General features: G+C 44.1%; 1 protein-coding gene across 1 annotated transcript in view; it reads right to left on the reverse strand.

Annotated features, from left to right (window-relative positions):
• nonC (serine/threonine-protein kinase Smg1) overlaps positions 1-16,402 on the reverse strand; it is a 357,997-nt gene that overhangs the window by 287,851 nt on the left and 53,744 nt on the right.

Consider the following 16,402-nt stretch of genomic DNA (forward strand, 5'->3'; position numbering starts at 1 on the left):
TAAAATCAAAACTTCCCGTTTTCCATAAATTCAATAATCTTAATCCTCTAGTACCGTACAGTGTACTATTGCTCCTATATGGTGTTATATGGCAATAATAGTGACTTGGGTAGGCCATTCCAGTCTGATTGTTGAACACAAGCTGGATGACTGTTTATCATAAAGCTCCAAGAGTCCGGACTGTAGAGGTTTTTTACGAGTGTATGTTAGCTTTAACTTAATTGGGGATGTATTATACTGGTTTTGAAATGCATTTGAGCTGTTTCAGTAGGCTATTGCAAAGGGATAAGTAGCCTAATTACATTTGTGTCAGCATTGTCAGCAATGTTGTGAATTACATTGTAGATGTTCTGAATGTGGGCATGTAACAGACACTCTTATGGAAGAATATGTTAGGCTTAATTCTGAACGAATTCATGAGAAGGCGTTTAATCTGTTGAAAAAAATTAGACTCGCTGAAAGTTCATCGGGATGTGCTTAATATGATAAATTTTAAAGCAATTTGTATTTTTATAATAATACAAACCTGAAGCTATTAATAGGGATTATACTCTTGGCAATGCTGGAAGACTAGCCACAAGACTTTTTAAGCAAGGTATAACTATCCCACCGATAGTTAGCGAGGGGGGGGGTGTTAGCCAGCTACCCCGCTCACACCCACCAGTGTTGTCTCGTCACTTTTTATTGCAGCCAGGACTTATCAGGGACAGGTGATGACGGGCCAACTTGTATAAATAGCTTCAGGTTTGTATCGTTAGGAAATATACAAACTAATTTCAAATTTGTTATTTGTTCCAACACTTAAGGGGGGCAACCGCCATATACAAATTTCTTATCCAAAGTAGAAAGAATTCATACAGGTTTTAAATATAGATAAGTTAATCTTTTTCCAAAAATTTCAAAACGTTTGGATAATTTGTTTCAATTCTAGGGATGAAAAAAAAAATAAATAAAATTTGATTCTAGTACTTTATTTCTAAAGCTATTGCAATGAAACTTACTTAGAAAGGAAAAATATAAGGACAAATATCTGTAGCAAACATTTTTTTGATGATTGGAAAGAAAAAATTTATACGAATATTTTAATTTTTTTTAATAAAAAGTTGAACTCTAAACTCCTAAGCCCAAAATTTCATTTATTACCAGTCTGTTTCCGCAGAAAAAAAAATGTGCCTTTCTTCTGTTTAAAGTGATATATTCATCTTCAAAATTTGTTTTAAAATAAGAGAGTTATCACCTTTTGAATGAGAATTAAGTGGAACCAAGAAAAACAGCTTCAAGGGTAAACTTTTGTTTTTTACACTCTCGGGGAATAACATAAGGCACTCATTGCATGAAATATATGAATGGGGTAAAACACATAACTGAATGTTAATTCACATTATGAATTACTTTAAAATGTGATAAAACTGTGAATACAGTAAAGGGTAAAACACGGACTGCTAAACGACAATTCATATACATCAATGAGAGAGCGCAGACTGAACTTCAAATTGATGTGAAGTAACGGAGAGTTTGTGAGGGACCCAAGGTAGACTAAATCATTGCCAGACGTATGATAAATTAAAATAATATAATCTAGAGATAAAGTGAATAATAACAAAAATAACTAACTCAAAGAACAGACAAAGATCAAATCTATGGGCTATACTGCCCTGACTTCAAAGAAACGAAGGAGGAGGGTTTTTAAATTTGTAATATCTCCGTTGTCTCTTAATATTTTGCCGTACAACTTGTCATCATGATAGAAAGGATGACAGAGATGACTTTGGGTGAATTTACTCATTTTTGTTGATTTGAAAAATATTCGTCAAAAAATCAGGCAGTCGGCCCCCCTTAATACAAACTCTTATGCTATTTATAGAGATCACTCATCCATTAGGAGGGGGGAAATCCAAACCAACTGGCTGGTATTTGACCCGTGGTTTTCCCGTACATGCTCCCCACGTAACATGGAGAAACCTTGACACCTCCTAATTTTTGTGCAATGCACAGTTAGCAGCCTGAGTAATATGTATGATTGTGTGACACTAGCAGTGTGACTAGTCTAGGTAAGAATTCTCAGACATGTAGGAATCTTCAGAATCAACCATAGACATTACCCAATCTCACCTCGCCAGGGGTTAATGAGTAATGAGTATTATTTCTATACCAGGTTACACAAGGGAAATGGTTTTACCTGCAGATAGGTGAGCCCAGCTTGCAGAGGACCCTAGCTGCTGTTCCCCGAGAGAGGGGAAGATGAAAGAGAGAGCCAGTCATTCTTAACGTTCACCCTAGACTAATCCCGGGTAACCTTTGCCCTCAGCCATCCGTCTACTACTTGTCCATCAAGGAGCCTGAGGTATCTAAACCACTTGTTGTGCAGCCACCACAGTTCTCACTCAGATCCCACTGAGAGAGGACCTTCACTTCTGCTCCTGCCTGCTGACTGCCGACATCTTCTGCCGCCGTTGCTGACTGTTGCCTGCTCCCTCTTCACTTGGCTGATACATTCAGCCTCCTGAAGAGACCGCCGCCGCCGCCGCTCCCGCCGTTAAATCGCCGATTTTGCCGACGTTTTTCGCCGATTTTTCGCCGAATTCGTCGCCGATTTTCGCCGTTTTTTTCGACGATTTTTGTTGCAGTTCTTGCTGTTCTGACAAGGGCCTTGCCCCTGAATTGGCTGTAATCAGCCCCCTATATAAGGGAAACTAAATTGACAATATAGGCTAAGCTTTGCCTCTACCTACATAATTTTAACTTACTAATAGATCCTCCTGTGGAAAATCTGGTAGCCGTTGTGGTCTTAAAACTCCAGTAGAAGCAGGGCCAAAGGGTCAAAAACTCCCACTCTCACTGTCTGTGGCAAGTGGCATAGGGCTGTTAGGCTTGGCGCCTATAAGCCAAGTTGTTTGCTAAATAATAGGTATTTATTCTTGGTAACTGGCGAAATAAGCCAGTATTCAAATAGGGTCAGGAATCAACTCAAATAAAAACTTTTAGGATTCCACTGAGTTTTGCTTATTACCCCCAACCTCCCTACCTGCAGGAATAGACTGCTGGGCCGTCTTAGTGCGTGAACGCAGTAAGAAGGCTCCCCAACAGCTATTTGTGCAGGCTAGTACTTAGCTAAAAAGAGTTAGTTTCAGCACTGCTCTAGCAATAGGTTAGTTAGCATATCCCCCATATAACTAACAAATTTGTGTTTTATTTTTCAGATTCTGTATTTCATTCTTATAACTCCTACTATAACTTTGTTTGGGGCCCTAGGGCTTAAAGGGTTGGACAACCCCACCAGGCACACTGTCTGTCCCTCTGTATGATCTCTGATCATATACTCACACATCTTCAAATAAAGGACTTATCTTGGAATGAACTTTATGAAATCGTGCTAGAAGCCCTGGGAACTGGTGAAATAGAGATGGACCCCGACCTGCAACCCCTTCTAACCGAACTGGATAAGGAAGCCGAACAGGAACTGATGAACGAGGAACGAAAACGAATGGACCAGGACCAAACAAACCGGAAGAGGACCAACGCTGACAACGACTCTGATGGAGAAGGAAACCTACCTTGGCAGGAAGTAAGGAGAAAGAAGAAACTTCCCAGAAGGAGCCAACCAGGGAATGATATGCCTACCCAGCAAGGAAACCTCACCGCAGGAAGCAGCAACCAGCCTGCTAGAGAAAATAAGACCTATTTCTTCAGGGTCTTAGCTGCAAACCCATCAGAGGCCTTCAAGGCTATTGCTGCCTTTGAAAGCAAACATAAAAACATACAAATGATTGCCAAACCAAACAGGCAAGGACAGTGGACCATATCCACCAGGGACACAAGAGCCCTGATAACCTTACGGAGCACCTCAGACATTAAGCTATTAGAGCTTAAAGAAGAGGAAAAATTAAAAAAAGCAGTTGTGGTTGGCTACCCAACTGACATGATGGAAAGCCACCTAGTTAAATTACCCAACATCACTGCAGCAGAACGCATGAAGAACAAGGCAGGCTTCCTTACCAAAGCCATACTAGTGACATTTAAGGGTCCACACCCACGAAGAGTTGATCTAGGCATCTTCGGCAGCTTCAGGGTCAACAAGTATTACCCAGATCCCCTCAGATGTTACAACTGCCAGAAGTATGGGCATCACAAGGACCAATGCCAAGCAAAGGTCCCAACCTGTGCTGTCTGCAGCCTTAAGCACCCCACACAGGAGTGCATTGACAAGAAGGCTGCAGGAATACCCACTGTGAAAAAGTGCTCTAATTGCAAGAAAGGGCATACTGCAATGGCCTGGGGATGCCCTGAAAGGGTAGCAAGGGTAATTGCTGCCCTCCCCAAAGACAAAAGGGACCCATCAAGAGGAAGAGCGGCCCCCAAACCTCTACCCAGGCCCCCAAACCTCTACCCAGGAGGAGATTCTACACCCAGGAGGAGCTAAGCAGGCACTCCAACTCCAGAACCAGAACCAGATCAGTATCAAAACCCAGAGCCAGATCTACCTCCAGGGCTCCAACCGAAAGACCAAAACCACTGCCCAGGACCATCTTCATAAAGACCACGGTCCTAAAGGATAAATTGACCGAACTAGTCACACAGGCCGTGACTGGAAAAATCAATGCTGAGACAATTGCAACCAGCATTGAACAAGTCCTAAAAGACTTGCTCTCCAAGAATAAGTCCTCCCAATCCCCCTCTCTTGCTATCCAGGAGATCACTTCTCACTCCTCACCAACCACACCTACCATTCCATCACCTCAATCACCCGTACCTTCCACATCCTCTACTTCAGTCCCCGCACCTATCATACCACTCACCCCATCCATCATCCCATCATCCACACTCACCCCATCCACCTCATCCACTTCATCCTCCGAGGTCAAGGCAATTGTCTTTGCCCCTAGGGACCCAAGACAGTACTCTTCAACCTACACCATGGAGTAAGAGTTCTGAACTGGAACTCAGACGGTGTTAGATCAAAGATCTCCTCCCTAATTGCAGTATGCAAAACTGAGAATGTAGATGTCATCCTGCTACAAGAAACCAATCTTCCAGCAGGAAAGAACCTAAAAATCCCAGGCTACAATGCCTACATCGCACCACAGATAGGCACAGACAGAGGCCTAGCTACATTAGTTAAAACTAGCATACCAACAACAAGGTTACACAACCCTATTCCCTGTGGCACCAACATAGAGACACTAGCAGTAACAATAACATTACTGAATCAAAAAATAGACATATACAACATATACAGAAAATTACATAGGGAGGATACAGGAGAGTTACAACTAACTCAACTCTTTGCTCACACAGAAAGAACACCAACAATTATCTGCGGGGATTTTAATGCACATCACCCCATACTATCATCCCCATCAAGGACAAACCCCTCAGGGGAACACATAGCTTTCGCCCTGGATGAATTTGAGGGAGTCTCCCTCCTAAACACAGGGCAACCTACACACATAAGAGGTGGAAGACTGGATCTGACTTTTGCCACAAAAGCCATTAGACATCTAACCAAGTGGCAAGTACACTCGACCCTGATAAGTGATCACTTTGCCACAGTGACAGAATTGGACTTACAACAACTACCTCCAATCCCACCACCCCCACCAAGATGGAACCAGGACCTAGCAGACTGGGTCTGCTTTCAAACAACCATAGAGGAATGGGCAATCAGCTACGTTCCTCCAGAGGACATAGATCGACTAGAAAAAGACCTAGTTGAAGCCTTTCACAATGCAGCCAACAGAGCTATGCCACTAAAAACAACACAAGGTAGTTACACTTACAAAGACTCCTGGTACTACTGCCCAGAAGTCAGAAGACTAAAAACCAGACTAAACAGAGTCACAAAAATATACAGAAGAAGATCCACAGTAGAAAACAGAGAGCTACTACAAACAGTCAGAACTGAAACAAATGAAAGAATCCATGAAATCAGAATTGAAAAATGGATGGAATGGTGTTCAAGCCTGTCAGGATATACCACTCTAACTCAGCTTTGGAAATGGCTAGGCAGAGTAGCCGGAAAAAAGAGAAAGACACCAATTGCCACACACCCACACCCTCATGAGGAGGCTGAAAGAATTGCAACATCCTTTGCAAACAGAACACTGTCAATCAATCTCTCCCCCGAAACCAGAATGCAACAAGAGCAACTGGCACCATCAAGATGGGAAGAGATCAACACAGCCTGCCTTCAGCAGGATGACACAGACACCCCATACACAGTTGAGGAGCTAAGAGCAGTACAAAAGACAGGGAAAGACACTGCACCTGGAGCTGACAAAATCACCTACACAATGATCAAACACATGGGTCCAGCAGGAGAAACTGCGTTCCTAAGATTACTAAACAAAACACACCTAGAGCACATAAGGCCTCAAACCTGGAGACAACAAGATACACAGCCAATCCCCAAGCCAAAGGATCCAACAAATCCTAGGCCAATAGCCTTGGTATCCTGTATAGAAAAAACAGGAGAAAAAATGGTCTTAAACAGATTAAAGTACAAAATTGGCCCCCTAAACAAGCAGCTATATGCATATCAGGAGGGAATTGGAACCTCTGAATGCATCACAGATGTATTAAGCTGCATAAATCAGAACAAGGCAACAATAGTCTTCATAGACTTTGAAAAAGCCTTCGAGCTTGCAAGCCCAGTTGCAGTGCTGCAATCAGTAGCTAAAAAAGGAGTCAAAGGACACCTACTAGCATGGACTAAAAACTACATGCTAGGAAGGCAAGCCAGAGTCAAATTTCAAGGAGTGATATCCACATATAATGAATTGGAAAATGGTACGCCACAAGGAGGAATTCTAAGCCCCCTCCTTTTCAACATCCTCATGGAAAATATAGCCTCACTTCAGCTACCTGAAGGAGTTAATATATTTATCTATGCAGATGATGTATGTGTAATAGCTCGAGGGCCAGTCAGGACAATAAAAATGCAAAGAGCACTCAATTCCATCAGCCACAAATCCAATGAGCTTGGACTAAAAATTAACATTGCCAAAACAAAAGCAATAACAATCAAAGCCCCAAACCCCGTACAACCACTCACAATAGGAATGGAACCCCTAGAATGGGTGGACCGATACACATACCTCGGGGTAATAATAGACAAACAGCTCACTTTCAAGCAAGAGATAAAATATCTCAAGGAAAGAACAAATGCCAGAAATACAGCTATGAGATATATGTGCAGGCTCAAGGATGGAGCAAATGAACACGTCCAAAAGAAATATTATCTAGCCTGTTCCAGATCACTAGTAGACTATGCCGCCCCAACACTCCTGGGACTAACAGATCTACAAAAAAGCACAATTGAAGTGATTCAAAACAATGCCATGAGGCTCATGTTGGGAGCCCCAATGTGGACAAGACTTTGCAACCTAAGGTTGGAAACCGGACTACCAACCCTCGAAGACAGAATTGCACTAAGAAATGCAAGCATAGTTGCAAAGATGTTCCTGTCAGACAGAGACTCAATCACCAAAAGATGAGTAAGAGAGGAACTATCCAAACATCCTGAAGTACAAACCCCAAATTCTTATGGCAAAGACCATAGCGATAACATCAAAAGACTTGGCCTTACAGAAACAATCCTACAATTAAAACCTGACACAGCACAAAGTACTATACACATTCCACCATGGAAAAAACAAGTTGCTAAATTCAACTACACCAAACTCCCAAGGGCAAAAGAAAACTGCACAATAGAAGAACTTAGAAACGCAGCAGAAGCAGCTATAACCTCTGTAGAAACAACAGGGGCACAGATCTACTATACTGATGGTACAGTAGATCCTGGAACCCAAACAGCAGGAGCGGCAGTTCACTCCTGCAAGTTCACAGCTTGCTGGAGAACATCCAATAATGTCTCCACCCTGCAGACAGAGCTTGTCGCAATACAGCAAGCATTAAAATACTCTATTGAAAATGAGGAAGGACCAGTAGTCATCCATACTGATTCACGATCCTCAGTGCAGGCCCTACAGCAGGACAAAAACAAAGAAAACAAATCCCTGATAGCGGACATTAAAATCCTCTTACATCAACATGATGAAAGAAACAGACTAGTAACTATAAACTGGATCCCCAGTCACATCGGGATACCAGGGAATGAAAAGGCTGATGAGCTAGCCAAAAGCACCAAACACATTCACAATGTACAGGTGCACATACAGCCTGCACTGCAACAAATCAAAAGCAAAATAAAGACAGCTCAAGAACAACCTAATCAAGGAACTACATATGAGGATAGAGAATGGCTCTCCCTCTGCAACATGGTACAAATGGGCATCGGAACTAGAACCCCCTCCCATAGACAGATACACCCCAAGAAAACTGGCAGTATGTATACACAGACTCCGGCTGGGTTACAAAGCAAACTGGGAACTCCTAGATGACATCCAGACAAGGTGTGAACACTGTGATGTCATACCACAACAAGCTCTCCTGCACTATCTACTAGAATGCAGAGAAACAGCACAGCTACGAGGTGATCTACTTGTAGACACCAACACACCACAAGCCATGAAAGAGGCAGCCACACTGGCAAAAGCAATTGTCGAAAGCATAGACACACATGCACAGTTGCTTTCAACACTACCTCCACCAAGGTAAGACCTCCTCATTCCATGCACCATCTCATCCCCTCATTGTAAGGCTCTATTCACATCACCCCCTTTCACTTCTCAACTAATCTACCACTTAAAATCTCTCTGCAGGGACCCTAGGGAGTAAAGGGTTGGACAACCCCACCTGCACAATTTTTCTCTAAGCTTCAAAAGCCTTACACCCCCACTTTTCAAACTACCACTATCCGAGAAATGATGGCCCTCTACCACTACCACCATCATCCTTACCCTATCCACATCTTTTTCTACTACTAAAAACCTTTCAAATTTCCATTAATGCAACTACCTTAAAAATTTTTACAGATCACCTACGGGCCAACCAAGGGAAAGAGATACTACCGCTAGAGAGTTATGGGGTCTTTTGACTGGCCAGACAGTACTACATTGGATCCTCCTCTCTGGTTACGGTTCATTTTCCCTTTGCCTACATACACACTGAATAGTCTGGCATATTCTTTACATATTCTCCTCTATCCTCATACACCTGACAACACAGATTACCAAACAATTCTTCATCACCCAAGGGGTTACTGCACTGTAATTGTTCAGTGCCACTTTCCTCTTGGTAAGGGTAGAAGAGACTCTTTAGCTATGGTAAGCAGCTCTTCTAGGAGAAGGACACTCCAAAATCAAACCACTGTTCTCTAGTCTTGGGTAGTGCCATAGCCTCTGTACCATGGCCTTTCACTGTCTTGGGTTAGAGTTCTCTTGCTTGAGGGTACACTCGAGCACACTTTCCTATCTTATTTCTCTTCCTCTTGTTTTGTTAAAGTTTTTATAGTTTATATAGGAGATATTTATTGTTGTTACTCTTCTTAGAATATTTTATTTTCCTTTTTTCCTTTCCGCACTGAGCTATTTTCTCTGTTGGAGCCCCTGGGCTTATAGCATACTGCTTTTCCAACTAGGGTTGTAGCTTAGTAAGTAATAATAATAATAATAATAAAAGGCCCGTGCCAACAACAAGTGTTGGCTTTAATACCCCAACAACAAACAGCAGCCACCACAGGGTCAATGGAGAATGGCTCCATGTTCCTGTGGGTCATGTCTTGCAGGTAGTGGGCGGTGAAGGTTGTCTGACACTTCCACACACTCGCTTATAAGATATGCGTCACAGAGTAATTTCTCTTGAACGCTAAGCACGTCGTGAGCTCTAGGTTGTCTATCTGGAGGAGGATCGGGATTCAGTCAAGGTCTATGACCCTCCGAATCCAAGCAAGAGATGGTATTCTTTGTGATCCTCCTCTTGAGTTTCCCCAAGCTGACAAAAAGCGCCGACACTCAGTGGCAAGCTGCTGCAGATCTTTTGAGATAATACCTCAAAATCCTAACTGGACAAAGTAACAGCTGATCTGGATCATTGGTTACAGTACGAAGACTCCCAATCTGGAAGAACCCAAATCTAGGATCCGCTAATCCCGGATTTTAGGGACAAAGCCGAGTGTTACCTTCCCCCCTATCCCCTTGAATGGGCGATATCGTAGGAAAGACCATGGAATTCACCGACTCTCTTGGCCGAGGCCAAGGCAAGTAGGAATACCATCTTCAAAGATAGGTGACGATCTGTTGCCTGGTGTAATGGTTTGTAGGGAGCAGCCTTTAGAGACTGAAGGACGTGAACCACGTTCCATAGAGAAGGTCTAACTTCCAACTAGGGGCAGGTATGCTCAAAACTTCGTATGAGGAGAGAGAACTCCAACAAAGAGGAAATATCAACTCCTTTCAGTCTAAAGGCAAGGCTCAAGGCTGAGCGGTAGCCTTTCACTGCTGAGACCGAGAGAAGCTTTTATTCCCGAAGGTAAACGAGGAACTCCACTATTTCTGGAATACAGTAGTGGCAATGAGGGGAGAGATGACCCTTCCATGACACCAACCACAGATGACAGTCCACTTGGCCTGGTAGACTGAAATTGAAGATCTTCACAGGTATCCAGACATCCTCTTCGCAACATTTTGGTGAAAAGCCTCTCTGAGAGAGAAGGTGCTGTATAGTCTCCAGGCGTAAAGTTGCAGTGAAGCTACGGCTTTGTGAAAGATGTTCACATGTGGCTCTTTGAGTAGATAGTGTCGTACAGGGAGATCTCTCGGGATTTCCGTCAGGAGTTGCAGAAGGTCTGGGAACCATACTGCATGATCCCTATTACGACCCGAGTTGGGCCGTGGTGCAGGTTTGTCTGCACTAAAGGATGCAAACTCAGTGTTGTTACATAGTATCTAGCAAAAGATGGTCAATGGAGACGAAAACACTCAGGAAAACTAAACAATATTTATTAACAAACAAAAAAAGTAATTAAAGTCAACCTTGTGACTGCCAAGGACAAACACTAGTCCTTAAATAATCCCTTGGGATTCCTAACAGCTGAAAAACTAAACCCTAAACAGATATAAAAGAGAGAAACGCATGAATACAAATAAGTCAAAACATACATAACATAACTGGCCAGATCAAAATGAATATAATAAACAATACCTATAACTAAAGAGGTGGTGAAGGAAGGCGAAGAGTAACAGGGAGAAAACACTTAAATCTTCTACCTATATTTATAATCTAAACTTAATATATAAACAATAATATAAAAACCACGGGCTGTTAACATTACACTAATTTAGAATAATAACAAAACCAACCAAAAGTGGCAACAAATTAAGACTGTTCCAACAGTTCATTATAGTATATATATCTGCATAAAAATTATATTGAGTAACAACAACAACAACAACAAAAATTATCTCCTCACACTAAGAAGGGGAGTCCGTGATCCCAGAATAACACACGTCTTTCCTTACAGTAGGCCGTGATTCCAAAACTCCAACAGGGGAACACAAAAGCACCAGGAAGGAGGAGTTGAGAGGTCCTGCACGACCATACAAAAGAAGAATGCTTACCTGGGATCTTTCTCCCTACTAGCCTCCTGACGGGCATCAAGGCCCCCACAGCTGCAGTAAATTCAATGACGTCCTGAGAAGCAAATGCTCCTAACACCTTAGGAAAAATCTTCCACTGAGGTGGCAGCAAGATAAGGCCGCAGGTGGCTCAAATCACCTGCAACACAAGCAGGACGCAACACCGCAGGTGGCCAGAAGCGTACCTGCGAAGAACAGCACTCAAACTACGTCCAAAGGCGTTGATAAAATTTTATAAGTGCGGCAGCTGGAGGTCAAAAGGGTATAGACTCTGTAGAAAGCCCGAACTGTCCTTCCAAACACAAGCACTGTCTCTTATAACCTCCCTCACCGAGGTCTCCAGTCACGTGCCCAAAACGTAAACAAAAAAAATAAACGAGTGTTAAAAGGGTAATTCGAAAACTTTAACGACCGGGGAGGAGGCACAAAATCACCACACTATAACTTGTATAACTTGTAATATATAAGATACAAATTTCCTTAAAGATAAATACTTATATATTAAATGCCTTAATATCAATTGTTAGCAAAATCACAAGGTTGACTAGAAACTGAAAAATTACGTTAACATCTAATAATCCCATAGCAGAGCTACAAGGGTCATCATTAGATTTTTGGATGCTCAGGTCTTGTTGAGTACCCTTTTCCTCAGACAGAACAGGGGAAAGGCGTAAATGTCAATGTTCTTCACTGTTGTTGGAATGAATCTTGCCAGAGAGCCTGAGGTTTTGGGATTGGGAAGCAGTAAAGCGGGAGGCTGAAGTTCAGGGACGTCGTGAACAGATCCACAGTTGGGGAATCCCTCAATGTCAAGACTTGTTGGCTACTAAATGATTCAAAGCCTACTCGGAGCCCACTATCTGAGTCCCTCTGCTCAGATTGTCAGTGAGCACATTCCTTTTGCCTAGAATGAAGCGGGCTGATAGGGACACCGAATTGTCTTCTGTCGATCTTAGTATCTCCACTCCTGGATGGCATAGGGACTACAACAAGGTACCACCTTGTCTATTTACGTAAGCCACTACCATGGTGTTGTCGCTCATCAACACCACAGAGTGACCCTCCAGGAACTGTTGGTACCGTTGAAGGGCTAGGAAGGCTGTCCTCACCTCTAATATATTTATGTGCTGGTACCTTTCGGACTCGGACCAGAGCCTGGAGGCCGTTTGGTACAGCATGTCGGCCCCCAACCTTCTTTTGATGCATCTGAATAGAGAATCAATTCCGGGGTACGTACGAGAAGGTCTACCCCTCTGCAGATGTTTTCATCTGCCAACCCCCATATAAAGTACGACTGCTGCCCTAGTTCCATAGGAACTAACATATCAGGGGAGACCCTGAAATGATTCCACCTGGATTTCAGCCCCCACTGAAGAGATCGAATTTTGAGGCGGCCACTGAGCACGAGATGGGCCAGGGATGATGAGTAACCTAGTAGACGCAACCACTTCTGGGCTGGAGGCTCTTCTCATCTGAGGAGGGCCTCGATACCTTCCTCAGCCTCTGTACCCTGTCATCCGATAGAAAGACTTTCTGGAGCTTGGCGTCAATGATCATACCGTGGTCTACCAGTCTTTGAGAGGGAAGCAGGAAGCAGGGATGACTTCTCGAGATTTTCCATGTAGTAGGTTCATCAGGGCACCAGCCACCTGTTGAGATACTACCGCTAGAGAGTTATAGGGACTTTTGACAGGTCAGACAGTACTACATTGGATCCTTCTCTCTAGTTACGGTTCATTTTCCATTTGCCTACACACACACACACACAGCGTATAGTCTGGCCTATTCTTTACTTATTCTCTTCTGTCCTCATACACCTGACAACACTGAGATTACCAAACAATTCTTCTTCCCCCAAGGGGTTACTGCACTGTAATTGTTCAGTGGTAGAAAAGACTCTTTAGCTATGGTCAGCAGCTCTTCTAGAAGGACAATCAAAAATCAAACTATTGTTCTCTAGTCTTGGGTAGTGCCTCTGTACCATGGTCTTCCACTGTCTTGGGTTAGAGTTCTCTTGCTTGAGGGTACACTCGGGCACACTGTTCTGTCTTGTTTCTATTCCTCTTGTTTTCATAATAGTTTTTATAGTCTATATAGGAGATATTTATTTTATTGTTGTTACTCTTCTTATAAGTTTTATTTTTGCTTGTTTCCTTTCCTCCCTGGGCTATTTTCCTTGTTGGAGCCACTGGGCTTATAGCATCCTACTTTTCCAACTAGGGTTGTAGCTTAGCAAGTAATAATAATAATAAACCCCAGATCTTGGCAAAACGCGAGGAGTCTTGAGTCGGTGTTGAATAAGGGTTGCCACAGAGTCTGCTAGGATCAGCCAATCATCGAGGTATCTCAGAAGACAAACGACGATCCTATGAACCCAAGATGACACTAGGGCGAACACTCTTGTGAAGACCTGAGGTGCAGTGGAAAGACCAAAGCACAGCACTTTGAACTGGTGTTGTCTGTTGTCGTGTACGATCCTTAGATACTTCCTTGAAGACGAGTGGACTGGGATCTGGAAGTAAGAGTCCTTGAGATCCAGTGTGCACATGAAGTCCTGTGGTCTTACTGCTTGTCTGACAGTGTCTGTCATCTCTATGCTGAATGGTGTTTGCAGAACAAACTTGTTCAGAGCTGAGAGGTTGATGACGAGTCTCCAGCCTCCAGACACTTTTTTCATAAGAAAGAGTTGACTGAAGAAGCCTGAGGATTCGTCGAGGACCTCCTAGAGAGCGTCCTTCTCCAACATGGTTTAGACTTCATCCCGAAGGGCCCGTTCCTTTGCAGATCCCTTCACATAGGAGCTCGATGAAACTGGATTCAGCGTCTATGGAGGGAGAGATTGAATGAACGGGATGAGATACCCTGAACAAATCATGAAGACTGTTCAGGGCTCGACCCTTTGCTGCTGCCACCTTTACCCATGGCATTGCAGGAATCCCATTACTGGTGGGCAAGTGGGAGGATCGTCCATCCTAACCGGAGTGGCCTCGGAGCCCTTCTGATCTTGGGCAGAAAAGGGATTTTTTTTACACCTTTCATGAGGATCCTGATGTCCTACTTGTCGACCGTCTAGTGGTCTGTGACAGCTTCTTCTGCAGAGGAGCTGTATCATAGGACCGAGATGTCAAGGCCCTAGGGAGAAGGAAGCCCTGACTGGAAATCCTCCAAGGCTCAGCCACCCGCTCAACTTCTTCCGGTCTGAAAAGGGAGGAGCCGTCAAGTGATAAGTTCCAGCGTCTAGTGGGTTCTGCATGAGGAACTTGCCGATGAAACCTTTAGATTCGTGTCCTTTGCTTGAATATGGCATTTGCCCACAAGTTGACCACTTGGTGGACGGGAAACTAGATGACCCGAGTACCTGACAAAAGGAACGTTTCCATCAATTTCCTTGTAGAATCCTTAGACCAATCTTCTCTTCTGATGAGGTCTCACAAGGAACCCAACCACAGGTTCAGCCACGAAGCAGACTGCATAGCATACTTCACGACCTTTTCCATGTTCAGGATCTCAGATACAGAGAAAGTGACTGAGAGCCCAGCAATTCTCTCAAAAGAGACTCCTGTAAAAAGTAGATGGATCTAGAGGAAAAGCCAGAAAGGGCTCATCCGAGACCTTGTAATATCTCCTTTGCTAAACAAAAGGTGGTGAAAAGAGTTTCAAGGACTAGCCTGCACAGAGAGAGCTGGAAGAGCCAGCAATCTGAGAGCGTGCCATCTTCCTAGCACCCATCAACCCCTTTGACCAGGGAAAAGCCCCACTTGCCTTAGGAAGTCGCTGGATGCCACAGATGTGGTCAAGGACCATGTCCTTACCCTCTTGAGGGGCTGTCAAAGAGTTAGCCTACCCGTTGATGGCCCTCATGCAGGCCAAGACCAGCCAGGAGTACTACGACTCCTTCTGCTCTGCCTCTGTGTACTTAGAACTGGCAGCCCTAGGGAAATAGTTGTCATCATAATCCTGTTCATTATCCACCCAAGAGGGCTCACCCATAGGTGGCCGGGGTGGGTTAAGGTCGTCAACAATTGAAGCTGAGGAAACATCACTTGCTGACACCCCTGCTGCTGCTTGGGAGGTCCCACGCGACCTCTCTTGTAGTTGTTGTGCCGCTCTGGCCACGGTGTTTTTGGGTACTGTCTTGGAGTCGTTACTCTCCCTCCAAGCTGGAAAGAATTCTTCCAAAAACGATGATTTTGGAGGGCTTCTTCCATCAAGAAAGAACTCGTCCTTCTCTTGATGAAGGAGCTGGCACTGATTGTTTCGTCTGCTTGGAGATGGGACATAACTCTGGAGAGAATACCTTGAGAGTGTCTCCCGGAGGAGGAGTTGGGTTCCCCAGTCTCCTCTTCTTCCTAGTGGTCAGCACCAGTGTTTTCTGGACTTGTGAGAAGTCCAGTTGGATGGGGCATGCCATTCTCGTAGCTCCTCGCATCCTCTTGATGGGAGACACGAACATCTACGGAGTAGGAGATTTGGTAGGGTCAGTCACAGAGACTCTCTGTCTGGGGTCAGACGGAGGAGAGGCAGAACTGGAGGAGGCCAACTTCTCCAAATGGATCCTAGGCATACTTGCTACTACCTGTCTCAATGGCAGGGCCGCACCCAATATAGCTCGACTCATCGCCTTTACCAGAGCGTCGAACCACGACGGTTCCTTCCCAAACATAGGAAGGATGGGGTCTCACTGGGGAGGCTGTGAAATGGAGATCGACTCCTAGGAGATCATGGCTTCGGCACCTGAAAGGAAGGGGAGTGAGGTCACTTACCCTGACCGATAGGCACTGGCATGGCCTCTCACTCTGCCTTGGAAGAGCGAGTTGTAGACATGGCGGTAGAAGAGATCTGTACCCTCGTAGACTCCTTCTGGATGG

Source organism: Palaemon carinicauda, chromosome 21 (genome assembly GCF_036898095.1).
Source record: "Palaemon carinicauda isolate YSFRI2023 chromosome 21, ASM3689809v2, whole genome shotgun sequence".
In the NCBI taxonomy this organism is placed as follows: domain Eukaryota; kingdom Metazoa; phylum Arthropoda; class Malacostraca; order Decapoda; family Palaemonidae; genus Palaemon; species Palaemon carinicauda.